Source organism: Chiroxiphia lanceolata, chromosome 1 (assembly GCF_009829145.1).
Source record: "Chiroxiphia lanceolata isolate bChiLan1 chromosome 1, bChiLan1.pri, whole genome shotgun sequence".
Lineage (NCBI taxonomy): Eukaryota > Metazoa > Chordata > Aves > Passeriformes > Pipridae > Chiroxiphia > Chiroxiphia lanceolata.
The window spans coordinates 71,633,906-71,655,883 of record NC_045637.1 but is presented as its reverse complement, the minus strand read 5'-3'; the positions used below and the strand labels follow the sequence as shown (position 1 = coordinate 71,655,883).

The window sequence follows — 21,978 nt, the reverse complement described above, 5'->3', positions numbered from 1 at the left end:
AGCAGGTATTTCCATGGCTGTCAAGGGGCTCATTGCATTGCAGAAATTTACTGAATGAACATGGAAAGAATCTCAGCTTTCTACTACAGACCAGGATGTATTTCATGTCCTCAATGGCAGTTCGGCAAATACCCTCCCCTTTTACACATGGTCTACAGTTCACAGGAAACACTATAAAAAACATAACAAGACTTAAGTGAGCTATGATTTAAGAGGCTTGTAAAAACCTTTTATTTTAAAAAATAAATAATTTCCTTCTAATTTGCTCATTTTTTAATTTCATCATCCAGCATCATTCCTCGTACCAGTTCACAGAGAATACTGATGCGAGAGTTACTAGGAATTGAGTAGAAGATTTATAAAAAGGCTGTACCACTTTTCTGCCACCATGAAATTAAGTCTGGTACTATACGAAGCCTAACAGCATGTATATAAACAACTGTCTGATATAGTAATGCAGCTGTTGATTGGTCACCTCTTCCTATTTGACAACCTAACTATGGCAATCAGTTCCCCAAAATGAGTTTCAGTGCAGCACAGTCAAGATCCACCCTGACAAAATAAAGAAACTAAGATATAACTACTATAAGATTTCATTCAGGTTTAGCTCAGTAGAGGATGGTATCAAAGTGGTTAGCAGGCCCTCCTGCACACATTAGGAGACAGATGGAAACAATGAAAGAAAAGGAACAAGTTGTAGATATCCTAGCATCTTGCACTGATGATGCAGTCAAACATTATGTAAATTATAGGTGATACAGGGAAAATATATTTATATTAAAATGGACAGAAGGACTTAACCAGAATTTGAAAAGGGGGAAAAAAACTTGTGGTATCCTCCTCAACATCCTGTTTCAAATCCTCTAAAACTGCATATAAGTTATTCTGATTCATACTGGTGATGCAAGTATGTTTTGCAAGGATGTTGGTATTGTGGAAATCTCATGATTTACGATCAAAAATTCAGGTAACGATTACAGTGATGAGTATACAAACTGCTTTTCTAAGACAACCCCTTATTAAGGGGATCCCTTGCATATGGGAACTGCAGCATGTCCCTCCAGTGCTGCATGCAAATGCTGTTTTGATAGGATTTTTCAGAAATGTCAATCATTAAAACTTTTTGAAAGTATACTATTGCTGACAACACACAGTTGTAACAATGCAAACAGAAGTCCACTCATACTCCTCTGTTACTTTTTCCCTCTGAGTATGTAACTACATTTCCTATGTTCACCCAAATGTCTCGCATGCCTCCATAGTCTGATTCCAGCTTCCACTAATGCCACAGGCACCAGCTGACTATTCTGACCTGCAATTCTTGTACAATTGCTACCTACAGTCCCACTACAGATGCATGCATTTAGCACTTGGCAGCTTGTACACTTCTGAGAGATGCATGCAACAGAAGGTGGAGGATAATAAGCAGATCTCTTACAATTTTTTAAAAACCCCACAGTGACCTCTACAGTGATGTTACAGCTGAATGACACCCTCTGTTCCCAATATCAGCTCCAATTCTATGCAATCTCTCCCCTCCTAATTTCCTGAAAACTCCACACAGGTGGATAGTTTTGCACCAGAAAAAAAAGACAATATAAAAAATATTTGCAAACCCTATGCTCTCTCACTGTTCTCCAGACCGGAGAATGCTGTGAAACCCAATTATAAAAATATCAAGACTGCCTTAGAGTTGAACATTAGAAGCTTAGAGTTTGTTGTTCATTTCAAGTCAAACCAGAAGACACAAACACAACTTCGTGTCCCAGAGGCATCACCAACTCTACAGTGGTCAGTCTGAATTAAAAATTACAAGCCAGAACCCCAACATTTTATGCACCCTGTAAGTCTCCTTATGGACTCTGCACTGAAGACTCCTTTCCTTTATTACATTCTAATGTTCTTTAGCTCAAGTGAAATCCTCTACTCTGTAACTATGGTTGCCGGCCTAGAAAATGTCACATCATTGCATGTGCAGCTTCCAAAATGCTAAATGGACCATGACGTGGAGAGAAGGGCAAGAAACAGAGATGCCGGTTGGTAAAAGAGCGTGAAATTGAGAAAGGCATCTGTGCTCTTTGAGCACACTGAAACACCACACAGAGAAATCAACAGCGAACTTGTAACTGCTCCAGTATCCTCTGGGTAATTTTCAAATGGCACATGCATCTATTTCCATTTCTGCCAGTAAGGCTGTGATGGCTAACACCAAATGTATGAACATTAATTACAGGTACTGGAGAGAATTCCCTCTATAGATACCTCCTTTCTACATGTTCATGGTTGGACTCTAGATATGTTCTTAAAATCTGATAGATTTCTTGAAATAGAAGACAAACTAAATTGAACAAAATTAATGTTGCTAGGTAACAACTATAGGAATAAGCTACATATGAAAGGTGCTGGTAGAAAAAAATCAAAGTTTCAACAAGTAACAGGAGCAACTGGTTATAGGTGCCCTACAGCAGGAAGGAATGAAGTTATACCCTTCGACTAGTGCATAAAATGAGTTTCAGGAATTCTCGTGGGAAAAAAATGGATGGTTAAAAAATGGAAAATTCAGTTCTTGTCCAGGTCACACATCTAAGGCTTGACATCATAAAAAGTAAATACAATGAAAGTTAGGCATTTGTGGGGAGGGGGAGTGGATAAGGAGGGCTTATTCATTTAATTCCAGAGGCAAATTAAGGTAAGGCATGTCTCTGATGGAGATTTTAACGGTTTTGTCTTTAATGATGTTACAATTATTCACAGACAACATTCAGAAGTGCCTCCCAGTGTGCATGCTCCCATTTCTAACCCAAGAACTGTAGACTCACACTGGTTCTTCTGCGGCATGGATGGATGTTAGTTGCCTTGACAGACGATTGCTGTAGGTGGCTACCACTACCACCACCACTACTGCTGAATCCTTGCTTTACTTTAAGACACTCACAAGTGTTGAAGCACTAATGGCATCACTATGAGAGAGGGGTTTGAAATCCAAGGAAAACATCTAAACCATCTAGAATTCTGATTATGTATATTACAACTATAAGATATAAGATTAAAATATTTAAGTCATGGCCAGTCCCTTTTCCAGACACACATAAACCCTTTGTAAAGCAGAATTGAAACTTAATCTTCCAGATACCCATTTTCTTATAGGAAATTTGCAGCTTTAAAAACCAAAACCAAACAACAACAACAAAAAACCCCATCCCACCACCACAACTAAACCAGCCAACTAAACAAACAAACAAAAAAAAACCAATCTAGGAAGATAGCATACCTTCCTAAAAAAATTGTCAGGTCAAACTTTGAACTCAAAGGCAAACATGACACCAGCTGATCCCGTGTGACTGTACAGACAGTGGAACTGCCCATCTCCTGTTGGGTGAGCACCCCAGACCTTTGTGCAGTTATTGCTGATGACCAATGACAGCAATCACAAGCAGCTGATGGCCTTTCAAAAGCCTCTTTTCAGGCCAATGCCTGCACAACCACTACTGCACAGTAAACACTGAGTAAACACATCACTTAAAGCAGAATATCAGATTAAGTAGACCTCTGGGAAATTGTCATTCTTGAGTTGATTACAAAATCCAGCCATAAGATTAATTTTCAAGAAACTAGTAACATCTGCAGCTTTCTTCCATGAAGTTCAGTGGTTTTCCTGTACCATTTTCTCATGTTACCTACTTTTAGTTCACAAATTTAAGAAAAAGGCTGAGAAAGACCTTAAAAGGAAAGCCTTTATTTGTTTGTGTTTATCAAGACAGGGGAAAACTCAAAGCAGCCTCAGTTACCCAGAGGATAGAAAACAACATCAAGGATAGAAGCAGCACCATAGTGGGCAGAATGGTGTATTCTTTCAAAGGCCAAACCTGGGGTTGGAGTAGACTAATCCTCAAAAAACCCAACGACTGAATGGTTACATTGGTGAAGGACACGATACATTACACAGTGAGTAGGCCAGATGGATTTTCCTGGTCCAAAAGTAGTTATGAACAGAGGGAATCCTAAAGCTTAAATTATAGATATATGAGGAATAGTCATTAATCTATAGCCTTATTATGGCCCTTTCTTAACTCAGGATGAAAAAGAAAAAAGACTGAACATGGGGGAACGCATGAGACACAGACAGACAGACTGACTTACACAGGCATTCTCTATTCAAGTCTTACCTTCCTGGTAAGACTAACTTGGTCTCAATTTTGGTGCATTACCTCAATAGCAAAACTGAGAAAGCAAGTCCTGTCAATACATCCCAAAATGATGATTATAGAAAGACTGTCCCTTATCCTTCAAGAGAACATGGTTGGGGCAATAGCTGGGCAGCAGATGGGCTCCTAGCCTGTGCAACCCATAAAAAAACAAACAGAAAATTCACTGAAGCTTTTCAGAAAACAGGCAAAAACCATGTTAGCCCACTGAGCCATTAAGATACTTACCAGTCAGAACTCAGGAAGCATAACCTTGGGTAGCAATGCGGACATGAACTGAAATACTGTCTGCTGACCACACGGTAAATGCTTGGCACACTGCATATTATATTAGACAGCCATATTTATAAGAAGATATCCTGTATCAGTAAGAACTGCAATCTGACATAGCAAAGGTCAGGTTTAGTTCCATTTTAATTAAGATTACATACTTCTACATAAAAGAAACAGAATAGAAAGCTTTAAAATATTATGTGTTTCACTTATGCTTACATGAATAAAAATTATTACTTTTCCCAATTTATTCTACCATTTCCTATATACACATTTCTACTCATAATGATTCTCTTAAGTTTTACTTGGATGGTTTATTCTTATCACCTGTGTCAGAGAAAAAAAATAAAAAATGAAAGTGCAAATCAAATATAGACAAATAAACAATATTACTACACAAGTCATATTTCAAAAAGGAGTTAAAAATTCATACAGATGAGAAGAGTTACCTTCTACATCGAACTTGTCTTACGAATCTAAAGCTATTAAAGACAAAGTTAAAAACAGTCAAAGCATCTATTGCTTTCCTTTAGGGAACCTGTGTTCTCCCTCCCTGATTAAACACCATAATACCCAGCCGAGTAATCCCAGTTGAACAATCCTTACAAATCAATATAAGTACCACTGCGCGGATTAGTCCCTCCCATCCTGCCGAGAAAGTCCGAGCCTTATCCCTGCTCCGGGAAGCATCGTGCGTAACTTCCTAACGTGCTGCTGGGTCGCCCCAGCCAATGCCAGTAATGTGTGTCTGCTCCAGCACCAGTGCTGGCAACTGCTCAGCAAGAGCATCGCCCACCTGTTTGGGGAAGTCCCCACCTGGCAGCCAAAAACACCCAGGCTTCTTGCATTGGGGGTTTTATTTCGCAGCCACTCCACAACTTAAATACAGCTTTCAAGTAAAAAGTGGTTGGATTAACCCAAAAAGTCCATTAGCATTTCTCTTCAGGAAGTGATGTGTCTGCAGAGCTGGTGCTGAAGCATTATTATTATTATTATTATTATTATTATTATTAGTTGTTCTCGTTGTTATTGTTATTAAATTAGGTGTGTCTCTCATCACTTGATACCCGAGCTAACCTTTACTCCTACCAAGTTTAAACCACGAGTTTTAAAATTTGCTTTGAACAGGTTTATTGCTGGCTTAGAAAGCATGTTTGAGGATGTAATACAAGTTCCAAAAGTTGCACACAGCAATTAATGAATCAGCTATTCCTCCAAGTTAATTAAAGATTGCATTTTCAGCACATAATAGTTACCTAGCTGTGACCGATGGACTTGCAAAGCAGGCAACAGGAATATTTCATATTTAAGGTACTTCTTGTCAGAGCTGAGTTAACAGAAACAAAGTCATATGAAAAAGTAAAATGCTTTAATGCCAGGGTAATTTTGATTTATTTATATCAGTAGCTTTAATAGTTTCCTATTAACTCCAATCATTATTTTAGTAAATTAGCTACAAGAGACTGAACTGGGGGAGAGTTGTTTGATATTGCAATACTGCATCAAAAAATCCTTCTCTAAGAGCCTGTTGAGGATTAAAATAAATTTACTTATAGAACATTAGAAATTGCCTCTGACTTGGGACTTTTAAACCTGGCACCTGACAAATAACAATGAGCACGCTTGCCTACCTTAGCTCTGCTTCACAGATGAAGGCAGCTGCCACCAGATGTCCTCTTGGTGCCTATGCAGCACTGATATAAGCTTTCCATACATTTCTTTGCCCCACTAAAGGAACAGTGTTTTCGGGCATGCATTTGATTTCATATGCAGACAGATATGCTGTCCCTGAATTGGCTGTCTATTTTAGGCTCTCCTTCAGGAAAGCTGAGCGGTTATTTCCAAAAAATCACACAGTCTTTTTGGGCACAGAATAAGGAGATCTCCCCTGGCCCCATCAGCAAAGGGTGGATAATTTGTGAGGAATTACTGCTGTAACATAGCGCACACCTCCACTGCATGAGAAGGGAACGCCACAGTCCTGCCTCACGGATCCCCAGATGGCAAAGCATATTGCTGCAGTCTCATCCCAAATGGCGGTGTGGAGCCACCACTGAAGGTGTCTGTACCGCACACCGCTGAAGCGAAAAACAGTCATTTATAAAATCTCTGTGACGCTTCCCTCTGCCATACACTGACTCCAAGAACTCCTGCTAGCCAACGTGGTTTTTTTTTAAACACACAAAAAACCAACCAACCAACCAACCAACCAACCAAACAAATGAAAAACCCAACCCCAATCAAAACTACCAACAACAACCCTGAGACCAGCAACAACACAAAAGAACAAGTAATGTGAATTCGAATCTTCACTGAAAATCAGTCTAAATTTATCTAGGCCTAAGAAAACCAGAAACGTGCTAATATTTCTTCTGAATTCATCAAATGAAGTTTCCTTTTTTTTCCAGCTACTCAAAGGCTGGTCCTTTGTGATTTAATATCCCGCAGGTAAGCTGCACTGGTGAAAATCAGTCAGGATCAGGCTCACCCAGAGGCAAAAGCTGAAGGTGTGCTACACAGAAGATTCCTCACATATTGGTGTGAGTCAAAACCAACTTGTCCATTATGCCAGTTTTCATTCTGAGACCCGTCTGCCTGATTTTACAAGTTGTGTGCATTCCCGGTTCAGGTACACAGTGTGCCCTATGATTTTGCCCGCTGCTCTTCTCCATCTAGTCGGTGTTCAGGGAGCCCAATTCCCTGCCTAGATTCACCTCCTTCCACGCCCATATAACAAGGCTGGAAGCAGGACACAAGATACTTTCCCCCATGTCTGTTAACAGACCATTGCTTCTTACAAGGCTATCTCCATTTCCTTCACCCCACGTGACAAGGATGTCACCAGCATGCTCAAAAGTGCTTGCAGTGCACCAGTGTCCTGCACTGCGCTGCCTTAAGTCACCCCCACCACTCCTCTTAGGAATGACGCCCCAAAAACCTCTGGGCGCAGGGTCAGTGTTCACAAGGGGTGAGACAACCTGCTCACCTGGCTCTGTTTCACATCTGAAATACAGCCCAGAAAAGCAGCAAAGATTGGCTTCCTCTGCCAAAAGCACGCCCACATATTTACAGACCTAGAAAGCCTTAGACCTAGAAAGAGGTAATGCGTCAACAGGACAGAGCTTAAGGTAGGCCAGAAGTGTTGCTGTAAAGCCTGAAGGCTCTGAAGGACTTCTCTTGATGGCTTTTTAACAGTGTCAGCAGCTCCAGGTTAGCCACTGTGGTAGTAATACCCACGGGTGTCCCAGCAGCAAGCTTTCCCAGCTTCAGTTCCCTGATTGAATGATTTGTCAGTGATGCTAACCTAGCTTTGGAGATGACTTTAGTATATTCCATATTCACCCTCTGATACATATTTTTTCTAACTAGTCTCTAAAACTCATTGTCATCTTCTGAAGAATATTTATAGTTATTCTTGAAGGAATGAAGTTACCTAACTGTAGTTGCTGGGCTCATCACCCACTTGTCTTTGAGTTGCAGACCTTGTAACTTAGAAACCCGTCATCTGCAGCACTTTTGAATTCAGAGGGACTTGGAATATTTTACTATGCCTGAACTCTCCAGGATTTTTGAACCACTTAAATGCCAAACCACAAAAACATACAAAAAAAAGAATTCTCTTTTGCTTTTGAACAGCAGCAAGCTCACAAATTAATTGCAAAGATAAACAAAAAATTAGCAGCCCCCGTGAAGCCTTGTTTTATATATAAACTTAAAAACATCCTAGCATATAAATTTTAGAAGTGTATGTATATGAAAACTCCAGGGCAATGTATGTCAATTAGGAGTGTTAACAAGATACAGCCAGTGTAAGACACGTTCTTGTGCAGTTACAAATCCTCTCAGACAGTGGTGCTGTAACATACCGTAACATCTCACGGCTTCTAACCTCATCTTGTGCATGTCACAAATTGCCTGCAATCTTGATTTGGACAGAAAGACTTAAATATTGTTACTGCAATCCTAATACCATTAATGAAATTACATACTAATTGCTTTGGTCAGTAGCACCTTATACACTTTAATTACTTAAGCAGCTGCTTGCTGTTAAGAACTCCAAATTTAGCTACATCTCATGCTATATTTTGACTTTTTTTTTTTATTTAGGTGGTTTGCCCCATTTAACTCTGGCTTTTTTTAGCTGAAAATATAACTAGCTTGGCAGAAGCTTGTCCTTTTTTAATAGGCACAAAGAGATGTGGAAAAAGTAGCAAATTCAGATTGATCTTCCTCTTGAAGCTTCTTGGCTTTAAGAAAAGTGCTGCAACCTTCTTCAACCTCAATGCAAGAATGTCAGCTGCCTTGAAAGGATGCATTTCTCAAGTATCCTCACATGACACAGCTTGCCACGCTGAAGTGCTGTCATGAACTACTTGCAGCACAATGTTGACATAAAGGCAGAAACAAATACTGTACTGCTTATCACAGTCAGGTAAGTTGAAAGACAGTGATGACTGAGGCTTATTGTTACAATGCTGCACTGTGATAAAAGATTTTAGTGCAGAACTGACATCAAATTACAACAGAGTTGTTTTTCTACAGATTTTGCTTATTTTATTAAGTTATGAAAGTTGAGAGGTTTTCTCCCCTGCTTTTATTATGTGATCTTAAAACAAATCCCAAGCTTGCTATATCTGCTTTATAGACAAAATAAGAAATCAGAGAAAAAGAGTAAAAGAAATGTACCATTCCAGTTCATTTTAGGACAGTCTTAACACTGCAAGATTTTTTCAAAGCTATAAGCACCATAAATAATGCAACACTACAATATTAGCTTTTGCTATTTTACTCCTCTTTAAAAAATTCTAAAGCATTTTCTTTGGTATGACAACATATTTTCACTGATGTTCCTCAGTCTGTTCTTAGATGAACCTGAGGACCATCTGACTAGAAAAACAAACAAACGAGCACAGACTTTATTTCCCTATTCGACAAATTTACAACTTAAAGCACAAGCAAAGGCGGATGTAGTGTAACATCAGAATGTACAGTTACCTAAAAGTATTTTTAATCTTTAGGACTAAAAAATAAATGAAGGTTCTTTCTGTTTTCTGATGTGTTTATGCACCTATACATACTTTCACCATAAAGTGAACAAAACACCAACATTTGGTCTGAGAGCAGGAAAGACTTGCACTAAGAGCTTCTGATCTACATAAAGCACTAGAAACCACTCAAAGTTTCCTCTATATCTCACAGTCCTCCAAAGTGGACATCCCACATGGGCTTCCTTACAACTTGTGGTGAACTAATTTTGAGCATTATCTTGCTGAAAAATAACGCCTTTTTCTGTACTTCAATCAAATGGATTTCAGATTCTTGCTGTCTTCCTCTTTCAGCACAGTAGGGCACCACTTCATCGACAGTTTCTTATGTTCTTTTCTACCCTATTAACATCTATAGCGTCCACTCTGTCAGCAACACCCCTCAGTTCTGCCCTCGTTAGGCAGTCTGTCTGTTGGCCCCTCCAAAACTGAGGATTCACTAGAAGACTGTCTTCCCACGTTCCCAATAAAATGCATTTAGAAGTAATCTAGATGCCTGCATGAGACATGTCAAGTATTTTGACCAAGGTTTTTTAGGTAGACATTCATTAACCTGTGAAAAATGCACGCATTGGTTATATCAGGTCAGTGAATAAAGTGAGGTATGCTGAACAGCAGCATTTTTTCAGGAATCATTACAAGTAAAAAACACGGTAAAGGGATCACAAACCTATACTAGTAAAACTATATCCATAAAAGTTTTGGGGATAGATTAACCGTTAAGTTTCTTTCAAGTCTCTTTAAAAGCTATTTAACCCATGGCACTAAAAATCTCTCTTCCACCTCCCAGATTTGAAACCAAAAAATAGTGCAAAAGCCCTTCCTCTCTATCTCTTTTGTGTCAGATTTATTGGTGGGGACTGAGCCTTCCTCTGTGTTTTTAAGGCACAAAAATCAGGCTAGAGCTGAGACACATACACATTCAATGTTAACCTCTTGAATTCAGGCCCTCACTTTGTGTAGGTCTGCACATTTGCCTGAAATACAAGGAAAGGTTGCACACAACCAGTTCAGTAGAGATGACTCCACATTTCTACTGTTTTTCCTTTTAAAATATCTGTATTTCTAGTTCAGTATAAGTGTCTAAGAATGCTTTTGTTACTGCATTTAATTTCATTTGTCAAACCAGAATAAACTTCCCTCAGAGAAAGTGTTTTTTTGCTATTACAAGTACATTAGGAAGTGTGCCAGCACAGCTGTACCACCAAACCCCTGGGAGACACCAGACCCCGGGGAATGTAAATGGTCTGAGAACAGCCTACTTGAAAGGACATCTTTTTTCAGGGCAAAGTCATCAGCACCGAGATCACCAACTCTTCTTGCTCAAACACCCTCACTGTAAGAAAGGAGGCATTCACCCCAGCCAGGCCTTCAACAAATTTCTCTGATAGTCTCAATTTGCCTTGGAGACAACAGTCTGCCAGATTCATCTCTAAACTTGCTCTTCAGAAAGAGATCTCTCTGTTTTGTATTTCACCAGCTTAACACAGCAGGAGACATGTATCCTGGCCCGAACAGCTCCACACTATTGCCATACGGAAGAAGGGTTGAGAGGTTTTTTTGTTTTGCTTTGTTTGGTCGTTTTCTTAAACAGTAGGTTTATAGAGATACACAATGGTGGAAAGATATTACCACAAACATAAATACTGTATTAGTAGACATCTCGGCTCCTACAGTAATGAAAACAAATTAGATCTCTTTCAGTAGTTTCATTTCAGCTACACACTAAAACCGTCTTAAAAAAAACTACATGGCTTTTCACCATACTTTATGCCTCAAGTGGTTTTTCCTTATCTCATCATCCCACATTTAATACCTTTCTTTTTTTGTTTTTAGTAAACGTTTCATTGTCAACTGGCAAGTCTGATCACTGTTCCAAACTTTAATTTCAACCTCCAGGTGCACAAAGAAAAAGCTACAGCTACCCTTCAGCTTAATTCACTGACCTCCTCCCTACTGTGAGTCAAGAATAATGCACCACCAATCAAAGCACGTTTATGTACTTAGGTTAATCTACAGAAAGGCTACCCACCATGTCAAAAAATACCCTATGGTTTACCCTATGTATTAGGATACAATCTCATATACGTTCACATTTCAGTCTTAATTTCATCTCATCAGAACTGGCTCACTTAATACCATAAACAAAGTAGGACTTCATCTCAAAAATAGCATGCACACTAGTGAGCAGATCTCAACTACATATTTGACAGAAGTTTTGCAATAGCAATGTCCTCATTTTGCCAATGGGGAAAATGTAGGTAGACATCTACAGTGATTTGTTTTGTTCTATGTAACAGCTAATTTGTTGAATACGTGCTTCTAACTCTTTGCCCTGCTCCCCACAGGCACAGGGGCCAACCCCCAAAAGTATTTCCTAGCTTCTGCTCGGAGGGGGTTGTGAAGAGCCCATGGCTGCTTCGGTGTGGTCATGGAAAGAAACAAACACTTAGGAAGTGTCCTGCAACGATTTCTGCAGTCCGGTTTCATCAAAACCTCAAGTGAGTCCAATTATTCTGAGCACCTTACACATGCCTGAGCTGTAGATGGTTAACACAGGGGAGCCAGGTCTGCTGCTGCCATCATTAACTGCTAGAGTTTCCAACCACGCATTTGCATACGTGTGTAAGAGTCTGTGCAACCCCACAGCACAGGCTTTGGATGTTTGCTACTCCACACAACTTCCGAAATGAGTGAAAAATGAACCATTCCTCCAATAAGGATCTTGCTATCAATAAAGCTGCCAGTCAGCACAAAGTCATTCACGTTCAAATCACCTTCTTTGAGCCAGGACTGGCTGAAAATACAGGCAGTACACTCTGCAGAGTAGTAGAGCTTAAAGAAAGAACCATAAAGCTGTTGCAGTTGAAGCCTGTGCCATTTTATGCTCTTCTTGCTATCTGAAATCTGACTTCATTCATGAATTTTTAATCATTTTTTAAACATAGAAAATCATGTTGATACTTAAATAAACAGAACTTTGCCACTAAGAAAGCCTACTTTCACATTCACCCAAAACCACTGTAATTTATTAGCCAAGTATTTTTAATGACATTCATTTTTTCAGATATACCATAGTATATATTCTTTTTGACATAACTAAGTTAAGCTATACTTGCTGATATAGACCATGACTGCATTCCAGTGCAACTTGTTTGTCTCAACTGAAGGAGATATGTTCCCATGCTGGAAAAATCTTAAAATCTGCAGTCCTCAACTTCCCAGTCATCCAGCTGAACCAATCTAATAAACAGATTAGAAAAGGCATTTCTAAGAAAGATCATGTTTAAGCTGTAACTTGAACTGGGCATTTTCCTCTCAGCTGTACAATGTGTTACATCTTTTTGTGACAATCCCATTTTTCTACTGTGTAAGCTCCTGAAAATTGTTTTAATATGCATAAAAGGATATTAAAAGATATTAAACCCTTAAACTAACTCTATACTTGTTTGGACAGCTTAACCTAAATTTATTATAATAGTGTCAGCCAACTTTTAAAATCCATTCAATTTTTAAGCACAAGGCCAACTTTTTTTTAGCATTTATAATTCTTCCTCTGATTAAGACCAGCTAACAACTGAAAAGGAGGAGCACAAAGTTGATGAATCATTTGGAATCCTAAAGAAACAGAAGTCTTTGCCCAGAGAACTGCTGTATCACAAATATGCCCCATTTCACTCTTGCAAACAAGTCTTACCTCACACTTGTTTTATTTCTTACCCCTGGAAATGTTACAGATCTAGACATTGCTTGCTTATTTTTTTAATTATTTTTATTTTTTAAAAGATGAACAAAGTGAATTTCTATATTCATTTCTAAGATGATAAAAGCTCTGCTTAGAAGACGAAAGTCATAAAAAGGTAAGTTAACTTATACTTTTCTCTACCTGAGGCACTGGAAAGAAGAGACAGAAACCAAAGTTTAAGACAAACAATGGAAGGAAACTGTTCTCCACCCTCTCACTACTTTGAGAGAGACCAAAAATACAACCTTGAAGGTCAGGGGAAAACAAAAATACAAAACTTGAATACACGTCTCTCAGAATTCTTTGCAGACAAGAGGGCTACATTGTGTCAGCTATTAGAAATCACCTGCCATCACAAGAGATATCAAAGGTGCATGGCTGGTCAGAGACAGTATAAAAATAAGTTCAGTGTGCTTTAAATGGGGGTGGGAGTAACTCAGGGCTTCATCTGGTTAAATGGATCTCCTTCTGAAAAAAAAAATCTGATTCCAAAACCGTTAAATATACTGGTGAACTAAGGCTGTTAAAAGCTTTCTTGTGAAGCTGCAGTCCAGCCAATCTCAATTTAAGGAGCAGTTTCTGGCATTATAACTGCCTGTACTTCACCACACCACCGCCACCACACACTTGGAAATCAGTTTCATAGAAAATGGGGTCACTTTTCCCCTATCGTCTTCAGAAAGCAGAGGATGTACAGTTAACACTGCACTCGATAAATCTGTCTTCTTTTACCAAAGTAGAGAGATTTAAAAAATAAAATAGCCTCTCCTCAACAGTCACAGTGATTTCAAATGTGCACTGCAGATAAATGAAAATCAATTTCTGATCTACTGATAGATGATACTTTTAAATGTCCGAATAAGCAGAATAGATTTATTTCAGACTTGAACACAACAGTCATGAAACCAGATTAAGGCCCTAGAGCTTTCTATGTAATCAGATACTCTCTCCATTAAAGCTGTCCTTGTACAGTGACATTGTACTTTTATCTCAAAAATTAGAGATACTTCTTGAAAGAATATTTTCGAAAGTGTATTTCATAGCAGACGGCATAGTGAGTATGCAGATTGTTTCCATCTCTAACTATACCCTTCCCCTTTACATGTCAAATCGCCTTTGAAATTTAGAATTTGATTTTGGTTAAGGTATCAGAATTTGAAGTTAATATTCTGATGCTGCAGAGACAGTGTTTTTACTGAACAACTGCCATTGTTATAGCATGATTAAAAGCCAGGCTACATAATAAATCAACTTTCCTAGCTGGAAAGCTCATTAGTACTGAGACTATTTTAAGTGCCCACAGCCATGTTTTGACATTTGGCTATAACACCCTCACTGACAGGTTCAAAAGCTTCTTACATAAAGCTAAATACACTTAAAATATTACCCCTAACAGGGAATATGCAAACCTCAAGGACGTGTAGGAAGAGGGTGGAGTGGCACAGGCCAGAATTCAACTGAGCCACGTTAAATATGTCATCCAGAAGCCATCAAAAGAGCCTATGTTCATAATATTAATTTCTATCCTTCTGCTCTAACATGTTAACAGTACAAATTTAGTCAGACTACAAAAAAAAAAACATAAAAGCAATAAAGTTATGCCAGAAAACATATGAGCTAATCCCAAGATCTTACAGTTACCTTGTATTGATTAAATTAGAAGAGGGTATTTCAGATCTCTAAGTTCAGTTATGGACTACTAACTGAAATGGAAGAAATAGGCCACCTGGGAGGCAGAGAAAGACTTGAGACCATGAGTGTCCCCATACCATGGATAGGAGATAAATAAGTATATAAAATGATTAAAAACCTAGTGAAATATATTGCATTTGGCTGCTTTAGCAATGGGAATGATGCAATTTGCTAAGTAAATACATTTACAGAGGAGAGAGTGCACTACCCATAGGATATTCTACATTTTTTTTCACAGAACACATAAGTGCACAAGAAATAAGCTCAGCTCTGGTACCTGGGAGAAACATCTCATCACGAGTGGATATTGAGACACTGTTTTGCCTCTGATATCTGAATTTTTCCAAGCACACCATTTTCAATTGAAGTGTCAGACCCACGAGCTCAAGCCCGAGAAACGAAATGCCTGAAACAACATCATACCCATGAAGGGCTTGCCAGGCTGCTTCCCTCCAGGAGCCCTCTCTCAGCCAGTGCAAGGTACTGTCCCTCCCAAGAAGCCACCAGCAAGGCTGTTGCATCAGGCTGCCAGCAGACAGGCGCTCGTTGGGCAGGCAGCCAGCTGCCCCAACACCACCGGGGTAGTCGCACCAGCACAGAAAATATTTATGCCGCCGATGACATCACCTCGTTGAGCTGACATACCTCTGGGAAAGCGTGCCAAAGGTAAACAAATACTCGATGTGAATGTTTGCCTCCCACTAACAGAGCAGACACTCCCAACAGACCAATGTGCTCATGCACCTGCCTCTTGGCATCCCAGCCCCTCACCAAGAGTCCCTGGAGCGTGCCTCGATAGCTGCAGCACAGAAAGACAGTCTTCCATGAGTGCAAACCCCCAGACAAGGAGAGAGGGCATCCCTATGCTACCTCTTGCATTACCCAGAGGATGCAAAAATGCGCCTGCTCCAACACGTAGATTTGCTCCGCTTCAGTGGCAGCAGGAAACGTATGTCCCTTAATACTAAAGACAAGAGTGAATTAAAAAGGACGTTTGATTTTACGATTGATTTCACAGTGTCTCTCATTATGCGATTAGTGGTGAGTTTCTTAGAGAGTCATCACTTTAGGCTTATGCTAGTAACTAAAGGTAAGGGGTGAGGGAAGTTAAATGCCCTTTTTTCTGAGACACATCTGTAAAGAAGCAAGAGAATCACACCACTCAGAGGCCCAATTTACACCTTCACCTCCCAAAGCTTTAGACAAGAATTTAACAATAACAAGAAAGGACCTTCTAATTACCCTAAATTCATACCTTGTGAATCTGCTCCCCTCTGCCCCTTGATAACTGCAGATACAAATCTTGAGAGAGGTGAAGACAATCCCTCTATCTTCAGCATAAAAAAACCTAAACCACTATTTCAGATGCCATATGCCCATACAGCTTCAGTCCCTGAGGGTGAGTGATCATGGACTATCTTGAGCAAGGAACCCAAGTTCCCAATCCAGCTCCACTTGCTCTCCCAATGCAACACCTCTGCCCCAGCAACCATTTCCTCTCCATAACAGTAAGGTCATTGCAAACCTGGTAACAACTACCATTTTCCCACAGGCCACAGAATGGCTTCAGAGGAACACAAGATTTTTAAATACGTCCAAAAGTGATGATTTGCAAAGCTGATAACAAAAAGTCAATACATGAAAAATAAAAATAAAATTTAAAAATACAATAAAAATAAAAGAAAATCCATCAGTCACCACCAAACATTTTTCTCTGAACATGCAACAGTTTAAATAATTTTTTATCTGTTTCTTCTCATGTCACTGATTTCACTCAATCTTCATTATATTATATACCGTCTTCCAGTTAAACTCAGTTTCTCTCTGTTCCTGTAGCTTGCTGCAAATCTCTCAAACTATCTGTACTAAACACCACTCTACTTTGTCTTCTCTTTTCATGTTGTTTTGTTTGGGTTTTTTTCAGAGTTCTGTTAGCCCAAGGGTTTGGGAACTAATCTAAAGAGGGAAGTTAAATTTTTACACAGCTATGACGGGTGCCCTCCTAGTAGCTAACAAGATTCATCACCAAATATAAATGGAAGTGTTCTCCAAAACAAGACAAAGGTACTGTAATGAGCTAGGCAGGAAGCAGGGTCTCCAGTCTCTTCAAAAGATTAGTCAGTGTAAATCTTTTTGGCAGTAATGGTGGTTTTTTTCTAAGGCTGGACAATGACAACAACATTTACACAAAGCATGAGAATTCATGAATGTCTGGCAGTATCGTCCCTGAAATACAAACAAGACTATCTGTTTTTCACTCTACATTTTCAACTCAGTACCAGCTGGATTCTGCAAAAAGATGGGTTAGTTCTGACACACCAGATAACCGACTCATCCCAGTCAGATCCCATAAGTGAAGCATTTCAGAAGTAGCACCGGCTGTTACTAAACACACTCCTCCTTAGCTACGGAATGAATAACAACATCGCCTCAACCTCCCATGTCTATCCTGAGGCAGATCCAAAAGAAAAGATATTAAAAGCAAGTAATAACAACAGTGGTGGAGAAAAAGAGTGCTACACAAGGTTATTTCTCTGGGCTAAATCTTAGGCATTGTAATACTTCATCTACAACCATGTTCATTCAAAAGTCTGACTGTATTTACACGGGCTTGTATTTTTTGGATCCAGGCAGTGTGCTAGAAGGGTAGTGTTCACCATGCTTTCATTTACTGTGTCTATAGAAGTTAATGTATTAGTGACTAGCCAGTGAGGTACTAGAGAGCATCTACCTCAAGAGTTGGCTGCAGTATGATGCAAGTTGGCAGATGCCCTGGATCCCTCCAGTTTCACTGGGAGCAAGTTGTCTGTAAACACAGGCAGGAAAACTAATGTCAACCCAATCCACAACCAAAGCATATTCACCATCTCACGACAGACAGGATTTTCTACCATGACCAACCAAGAAAGACCAGAGGCTGAGCTGGCTGTTGACAAAGGGCAGCTGTTGGCTAAAACAATTCATATCACCATTTCCTTCCCACTGCTGGAGACACCTGGCTGTGCAGCCAGAGGTACCATAAGCTCTGTCTGCAAAGTGGAGTGACAAAAAGCATGAAGTCCAAGAAGAGCTCAGGAAAGAAAGGCTGTGTGTGAATGCATTAATAAAAGGAAGATAAATCTTTCATCATAGACTCATGGCAAAACACATTTGTACAGAAACTGACAATCATCCCACAAGTACACACATAAAGAAAGTGCCAGAATTGCATGTTTAATACTTCCACTAAAAGGCAAGGTGACAGAATGCATCTTATTTATGCACAGCTTCAAAATTCTGAATAAGAAGTACCTACGCAATCTCAAAAAGTACATGTCAAGTACCGATGAAAAGTATTGCCCATAAACTTCACATCTGGGACTGGAGTTGGCACTATTTGCTGCTTTCTAGAAAAACAAACAGGAAAAATGAGCTCCAAAACATGTCTCAACAAAGAAAATCCCAGAAGTATGGAGTGAGAAGAGAAACAGCAGTGGCATGGCTGTCAGGTTAAACCTCCTGAAGTCCAAGAGTCGACAAATTCTGTTGGGCTTACAGTTTCTGTAGAATAGTGTATTTTGCCACCATAATTCATACAGCAAAACTCTTCCTCAGTAGCACAGGGAAATCCATGAGATTTGTCTTGCTACTGAGACACATTCAAAGTCAAATTTGGTGGCATCACACAGAGCAGCCAAGAGGAACAGACGCTGCACTGCCAGGGTGCTTGGGGAGAGACGAGAACCAGCAGCATCCTTTGGGACAGGACAGGGAAAACAAGTGCTGAAGCCCATCACCTCTGTTAAAAGCCTCGAAATGGCATCTCCATGGGAATGCAGGGCTTTTGACTGAAATCACCACTATGGTCCCCAGCTCTGCTCCACACTACCCCTCGCTACTGGACAGGGTACAAATGCTGTAGGCTACACAGTACACACTGCAGGAAACCTGTCATTGCAAAATTTTAAACATTTGTGACTGTTGAATGTATTGCAAAGCGAGATGTGCCTGAGGCGGCTACAGTTTCCTTCATCTCCACACTTCATTCCTGAAGGGGAAAATTTCAAAAAATAACAATACCTGTCCCATCCTAAGCATGCTCTCACTTTCTCTTTCTCTTGGTGTTTTTAAAGATGGTAAGTAGTTGTTTAGATCGTTTCTTCACCTTCTTCCTTTTCCTCTTCAGAAAAGGCCACATAATTTTTCTTCTCCAAGCCTAGAGACTTTACTACAACTTCTGGAAGGACTGTTCCAGAAATATTTAGACTTGTTGGTTATTAAATGCCAAATCTTGGCTGGCTGTTGATAACTTCCTATAACTTTTAATAGGTAGCTGAAGCATCTTTTACATCAGTGGATATCACTATTTCAATATTAGCATTGTTAATATATATTGCTAGTATTGCAATATTAGTATTGCTCAGCAAGACAAAGCTTGTTCTTTCCTACGACATTTAATTTATGAAGTAGCTTATGGGGAATATAGGAAAGACATCACTGTTCCCACAGTTTGCATTTAGTATGTTTACAAAATTTGCCCAATTAGCAGAATAATTGAAAAGTGAGTACTAAATAATGGCTTAGATATAAAAACACTTACTATTAAAGTAAGCAAGTTTATTAGCATACCTACACATAAACAGCTATTAAACTATGTCTAGGAAAAAATACCGTTCCATCTGTGCAAACTTTGTGCATGTGTTTCACATTAAACTGTCCTATTCTAAAGACTCCTCACTTTACAAAAGTATCTTCTGCTTCCCAATCTTTGCAAGATACTCTTTTGAAATAAAAAGCTGAACAGTTATAAAGCATCTGCTTGTGTAAAAACAGTGATTCAGCAGGAAACATGTACTTGAAATACCCTTCATAAGAAAGGGCTTATTCAGGCAGGGACAGTTGGCAGGGCTATCTCAAGTCTCCACTTGAATGCTCTTTTTCCAGTTCATGTTGAAGGGATTCAGATGCCTGGGAAGAAGCTAATCACCATTTTTATAGGCTGTGGAAAGCAGTTCAGGTTCAGAATTGCAAGCGCTTGTACCAAAAGCTCCCCCAGTGAAAAGCAAAGGGCCATAAGTTAATGTTCAACAGAAACTGGCAGATCTGCTACACTCGCTGAGCAATGTGGTCAGGTATGAACTGGAAGTGCATACATAAAGTAACATAAGTATGGTTGCTCAAAGTTCAGCTGCACCGTTTAACACGCAATATACTAAAGAGAAAAAGGCAAGAACACCTAACACATTAAATATTTTAGTTAATTCTAATCCTTCCACAATTTCTGCTCATGTGAAACACAGGAACAAAAGCTTTAGATCTAATAATAGGTGTATGCTGAAGTCAGCAAGCAACATTGTATATAACTGGAAGCAAAAATTGCCACAGTCTGTTGCAAGTATCTTTATCATGAACATAATCAAGACATACCACCAGATTAATTTGCAGTGGTCCTGCAAGTTGCTTCTGGATACAGGTTTACTCTTACATTTTTAACCAGTGTCAGTGCCAGCAAAGCTTTAATAGAAAGTAATGAATAACAAAGTTTTGTGTAAGAGTAGAAAAAACCAAAGTAAACAGTGGCCGTAGAACTTAAAAATCCATTTCATGTTAATAATCTAGTCTTCCTATTTATGATGTGACTAATGTGACTGCATGGGAGCTAGTTCAGACCATGTCATAACTCCCATTGAAGCTCTTTTTGTTGTACTTTTCTATGTACTACTCATTAATCAATTACTGGACTATATGCCAGCTCTTAAAATACTTGTATTTTCAAGTTCTTGGATAACAGTGTACATGTCATATGCTACAAAAGAGTGTAAATGTGCACACTTGGACAGGCAGAACACACAAAACATGACACCATATCATGCTTATGGTCACTTCCATTTTCAAAAAGGTACCAAAGCAGCAGGTATCATGTCTGTAAAGCACATTGCTTCTCTCCAACACTGCAAAAAGGCAGAAGTGCTACAGCCCAGCACAGCATTAAAGGCCACCTTTGGGCATTTAGATTTCAGTTCTTAATCCGCACCACTAACGTAACAGCATCAAGATTAATAATGTACTATATACTTACTTCAGCAACAAAACTAGAAAGATTTTAGAAATCCTGGATTTGACTGCTGTCAGTCAGCTGACATAGCAGAAAAATCCCAAACAATTTGTGGATCATAAGTGATCTTTACTTCAGAAAGTATTGGGAAATGCGTTAACTGAGTCTTGCTTTAGAAACAGTATGCAAAATTTTCTTCAAAGACAGCTGTTTCCTAAATTAATTTGGACCACTGCATACAGACATTTGTTTTGAAGTGGCTGAAACAGAGCCACATGTCAGGTGACACTGTATGGATCCTTCTGCAGTACAATACCGATAGAGGAAAAGAAGGATCTGAAAAGGAAGTAGGAAAATGTCAGGCTGCAAAGCTGGCATTTTCCCATCAAAACACAGTATTACCTATTTCTTCAGTAAATGTTCAGACTTCAAAAGCAGCAGCAACGCATACTATAAAGCATGAAATCAAACCACACAGCATGTGTTCCCCCCCCCCAAAAAAAATCCCTTGATTAAAGGGGGGATATTTACAAATAGCTTCAGAAGTCACCTGTATAGATCTTCTCCAGGATTTGCACATCCCGAGATAGGTGAAAGTAATGTAACAGTACCATTCTAAAACAAATGAAAAATTGAATTTATAAACTCTACTCTATGTACACAAGCATGTGACAACACACTGCCTGGTTTACTGCAAGTTTTAGACTGGATTACATTGCAATTGAAAACAAAGCTTCAAAAACACCAGAAGACTTGGAGCGTGGAGAGGGGAGCAAGTTAAAATACAATCCTCATTACATTCTGGGACTTGTTTGTGAAACTTAAATGGTCTTGATAATCTACGAGTCATGAAATTCCAGTCTTGATGTCCTTGACAAATAAAAAATGCCGGATTTTAAAGGACAAACTCAAGCATGTCATATTTAGTAAATATTTTAAGTAATACGTCTGTAATCTTTTTTGTTTCAGTAGTCTTGTTCTGAC

General features: G+C 39.2%; 1 protein-coding gene across 1 annotated transcript in view; it reads right to left on the bottom strand.

Moving 5' to 3' along the window:
• The window catches only part of GRB10 (growth factor receptor bound protein 10), a 144,677-nt gene that overhangs the window by 60,760 nt on the left and 61,939 nt on the right, over window positions 1-21,978 (bottom strand).